This window comes from Aquarana catesbeiana, linkage group LG09 (genome assembly GCF_042186555.1).
Source record: "Aquarana catesbeiana isolate 2022-GZ linkage group LG09, ASM4218655v1, whole genome shotgun sequence".
Taxonomy (NCBI): domain Eukaryota; kingdom Metazoa; phylum Chordata; class Amphibia; order Anura; family Ranidae; genus Aquarana; species Aquarana catesbeiana.
In genome coordinates, this window is record NC_133332.1 from 207,880,584 (window position 1) to 207,885,862 (window position 5,279).

Sequence of the window (5,279 nt, forward strand, 5' to 3'; positions counted from 1 at the left end):
GCCACCATGTTTTTCTTTGAGAAAGGCATACAGCTCTAAATTGCAGGTGCCACTGACCACGTCATATATCTACATGAATTTTAGAAGGTTTAAAGAGAACCAGTCACAACTGAACGTGTGCAAGAACCTTCATATTAAGTCGTAAAGCGGAGTTCCGCCCACCCCTGCAAAAATTAAAAGCCAACAGCTACACATACTGCAGCTGCTGACTTTTAATAAAAGGACACTTACCTATCCTGGAGTCCAGCGATGTCGGCACAGCAGATGATGTTTCCATCAGCTGTCAGGTGCTGCTCCCGCCATTGCGGGTAAGGGAACCTGGTAGTGAAGCATTACGGCTTCACGCTGGGTCCCTACTGCGCATGCGTGAGGCACCGCTGTGCTCTCCTACTTGCCCGGCGGCAGAGGGAGGGAGGAGGAGGGAGCCAGGCTGCTGACATAACGCGCCGCTGCCCAATCTCCCAGAAGTGGGGAAGGGTACCTGTCAAAGGTATCAGCCCCCCCCCCCCCCCGAAAGGCGCCAAATGTGGCACCGCAAGGGGGAGGAGACAAATGAGCAGAAGTTCCACTCTTGGGTAGAACTCAGCTTTAAATTACTATAATTGTGCAAGCTTGCTTATTAATTATTTTTATCCACCTTTACTTAATAATATTGTCTGAGTCTGCCTGATATCACATACTGTCTTCCAACTCCTGAGTGTGCATATCCGTATCAAACAACAGAGGCCTTTAGTTTTGTGTATACCTCTTTTACTACAGTGCTGTTATCTGATACTGTTTTGCACACTTAAAAGCTGGAAGGCAATTCAGGACATCTCTGTGCAGTAATCCAGTGTGAAATTTTGACTTTGTGCAGGAGTTTCCAATAATGATCAGTCACTGATGCTCTCTCCTTGTGTAGGGTGACTGGTCTTGTATCCGCCCCTCCTCAAGTTTTCTGCAGGCAACCTGCAGTGAATGGGCTGACTTGGCCCCTCCCACAGCTCTATTCCGTGCACAGGTTATGCACAGCACAGTGATGATATCACCATTAATTTTATATAAAAATAACTGAGTATGCTAAAGCATTTGGTGCACACAAAGGGGATTTATATTCTTTGGGGCTATTGAGGAATATATTTAAATGAACATTTTTTGCCTGCAATTTAGCATTAACTAATATGGTGCGTTTAGCGCTATCCCTATCATGGTGGCAATGGAAATTTAGGGCTTTGAGTTTGGTAATCTGTCACAGACAGTCATAGCTCCCAACTGTCCCTGATTTCGAGGGACTCTCCCTCATTTGAAGCAATGTCCCTCTGTCCCTCATTCCTCCTCATTTGGCCCTCATGTTGGTCTGATCTATATAGTTGTATATAAAATGCACTTTTTATCTTTCAAAAAGTGTTTCCCAGTGCTAAACCTTTCATCCAAATTCTAAATTGCTGCAATTGTTAATTTTAAAAGCCAATATAAAGGAATATTAGTGGTAAAAAAGCACTTGTGGATTTTATTAACCTTTTTTTTTGTTATGCCCCCTTTAAGGAGCATGGCAGGGGGCGTGTCCTATGCCTACATATGTTTGCTAGTAGGTGTCCCTCATTCCCTTCTCGAAATGTTGCGAGGTATGGACAGATATTGCGTAAGTGTCTTGCATGTGCTAAAACATGGCACATAGTGCACCAAATTCATGTACCTATTTAGAACTTGTACTCAGGGCTGTCTATAATATTGATTGGACCCTGGGCAAACATTTTCTTGGGGCCCAGCAATGTGCACAAGAGCTTCAGTTCTCCGGGAACTCTACCTCTTCATTGGCTGAGACATTGCTTCTTGCTGCTGTCAATCTCAGGAAAGAGAGGTTGCAGAGCCGAGCCACAGCTCTGTGTCTGAATGGACACGCAGAGCCACAGCTCGTGAACGAGCCTGCTTGGATATCCCTAATGTAAGCTGCTTGCTCTGGGGACATTCGGCAGGGGGAGGGGCTAGGAGCACCAGCGGGGGACCCGAAAAGAGGAGAATGGGGGCTGCAAAACCATTACATAGAGCGGGTAAGTATAACATGTATGTATGTAACATGTTATCTATTTTATTTTTTTAAAAGAAAGCCTTTCTGAATCACTTTATTAATGTAGACCTAAGGGACTGGTCCACACTAACTGATAGGACCAGACTCATTGATTAGTTGCTAGAGGTTACTGCACATCCTTACTTCTCACTAGTCGGTTGCTAGAGGTTACTGCACATTATTACACCTCACTGATTGGTTGCTAAGTTACTACACATCAGTGCCACTCACTGATTGGTTGCTAGAGGTTACTGCGCACTATTACTACTCACAGATTGGTTTCTAGAGGTTACTGCACACCATTACCGCTCATAGATTGGTTGCTAGAGGTTACTGCACACGATTACTGCTCACTGATTAGGTTGCTAAAAGTTACTGCACACCATTACAGCTCTCTGATTGGGTTGCTAAAAGTTACTGCACATCATTATTGCTCACTGATTGGGTTGCTAGAGGTTACTGCACACTTTACTGCTCACTGATTGGGTTGCTAGAAGTTAGTGAACACATTACCGCTCAATGATTGGGTTGCTAGAGGTTTACTGCACACATTACCGCTCACTGATTGGGTTGCTATAAGTTACTGCACACATTACCACCCACCCATTGGTTGCTAGAAGTTACTGCACATTACTGCTCACTAATTCCTGTAACTCACTCACAGTGTCCCCCTCTGTAAGCTGCTCTGGTCCAGCCGCTGCTTTAGTAATCTTCCCTCCTCCGCTGCTGACAGGAGAAGGGTGAAGGAGAACAATCACAACCCGCTCTGTGTCTTTCATCTTAGCTTGCTGCGGGGGTGAGCGGGGGAATACTGAGCAGCTCTGCCTCACTTCCTGTAACAGCTGCTCTGGTGCTGACATAGGGAGAAGCGGGCCGAGCGGGCTCCGGCAGTTGCAGCCCACAGCTTGCCTCTCCCCTGTCATACTCACAGTGGGGCCACTTGTATCAACCGGCCAGGAGAGCAAGCGGGGAATCGGCTGCACCCTCTACACGGGAACAATATTTGTGGGCAGCGTGGGCTCAAGAGGCAGTTGCTTTGGGCCCCCTACCAATCATTGGGCCCTGGGCAACTGCCCCTTTTGCCCCACGTTAAAGACAGCCCTGCTTGTACTTGAACTAGATGCATGCTGCCCCACTTTTAGCATACATGTGAGAAACTTTCACTAAATCTGTGTCTCAATGCCTGAAGAAAGTTGGTCTTAGTTAGCTGCACTTTTGTAAGATACAAACTGTCAGTATTTTAATTGGATTTGGCACAGGTGTTGTTCCACAATGTAGAAATGGAGCAAATTAAACTGAATTTGGTGCTCAAGTCACTGTCAGAACCAAAACTGATGCAGAAGGTTTTGAATTAGGCGCAACACACATAATAAGGGCAATTGATGCCAGAAAAATGATGCAGCAGATTTATTGAATTCCCCCTAATATACGTATTTAACCACTTCAATACAGGGCACTTATACACCTTCCTGCCCAAACCAATTTTCAGCTTTCAGCGCTGTCACAGTTTGAATGACAATTGCGCGGTCATACAACACTGTACCCAAACTAAATTTTTATAATTTTGTTCCCACAAATAGAGCTTTCTTTTGGTGGTAATTGATCACCTCTGAGGTTTTTATTTTTTGCTAAACAAATAAAAAAAGACCAAAAATTTTGAAAAAAATAAAAGTTTTGCTTTTGTTTCTGTTAAAATTTTTTGTAAATAAGTAAGTTTTCTCTTTCACTGATGGGCACTGATAAGGTGGCACTGACAGGCACTGATAAGGCGGCACCGATGAGGTGGCACCAATGAGCAGGCACTGACGATGGGCACTGATATGCGGCACTGATGGGCACTGGTAGGCAGCACTGATGGGTGGCACTGATATGCAGCACTGATGGGCATTGATAGGCGGCACTGATGGGCACTCATGGGTGGCACTGGTGGGCACTGATGGGCACTTATAGGCGATACTGGTGGGCACTGAAAGGCTGCAAAGATGGGTTCTTATGGGTGGCACTGATAGGCGGCACTGATAGGCGGCACTGCTGGGCACTGATGGGCACTGATAGGCAGGACTGATGGGCACTGATACGTGGCACTGATACGCTGCACTGATATGAGGCACTGATAGGCATCCCTGGTGGCACTGGCAGTGGTAGGCATTGTGAGTGGGCACTGATTGGCAGCTGCCTGGGCACAGATTAGCATTTCCTTGGGAGTCTAGGGGGCATACCTGGTGGTCCAGTGTGGATGGCCATCCTGGTGGTTATGGGGCGACTTCCCTGGTGGTCCTGGGTGCGACCTGAGGGTGGGCTGTGCTGATAAACAATCAGCACAGACCCCCCTGTCAGGAGAGCAGTCAGAGACTCTTTACCTAGATCGGAGTTGCGGTGTGTCAAGCTGACACACCACAACAATGATCGCTGTGATGTGCGCCCCGGGGGTGCACAGCGGCTTAATATCCTGATTACGTCATATGACGTCTGGTCAGGATATTGAAACCACTTTGCCACCTTCATTTTGCTATATGGCAGGTGGCAAGTGGTTAATGTTAGGTCGTCCCCACTAATATAATTTGTGACACTGATAAATCTGACAATTTTGTGATAGAAAATGTCCCAGACAAATCATTTATGTGCCTTCTCACTCTTCAGTGATCAGGGTGTAGACCCCCTAGCGTGACTAGGGTGCTAAATATAGTTGTTAGGTTAGGTAAATTGTCATACTTGGCTAGCAGCCAAGCCTGTGTGTTTTTCTGGGCTGGGACTTTGAGTGACTTAGGTAGGCTGGATGACTCAGCAGCAGCTTTTTTGGGGACTCCTCCCTGCTTGCTGGAAACTTGGAGAAGGTTCCAGAAGCAGTTGGGAGGGGTCTAGGAGGAGCTGTCTGGAGTGTTCTGAGGGCCCTAACCAATCCCCAACAGAAGGGTTGGCAGGAGGGCCCTTTCAAACACTCAGGGTCAGCCCAGTTCGGGTGGAAGATGGAGATGGTGTGTAAGGCTGTTGGAAACCTTTGAGAGAAGCCCCCCAGTCTTGAGGGGGGGATTTACTCAGGCCTGGGCTCGGGTGCGGAAGGGACCCCTTCTCATGACACACAGAGGGATCCTGACCAGGAGACACGGAAGCAAGGAGAGGACAGCAGGAGAACACTGCCGGGCAAATCTCTAGGGAGAAAGACAGCCAATAGGGCTGCTGAGTGTTGCAGTCAGAGAACTGAGGGACATGCCTAAATGGACTGCGTGCAGGC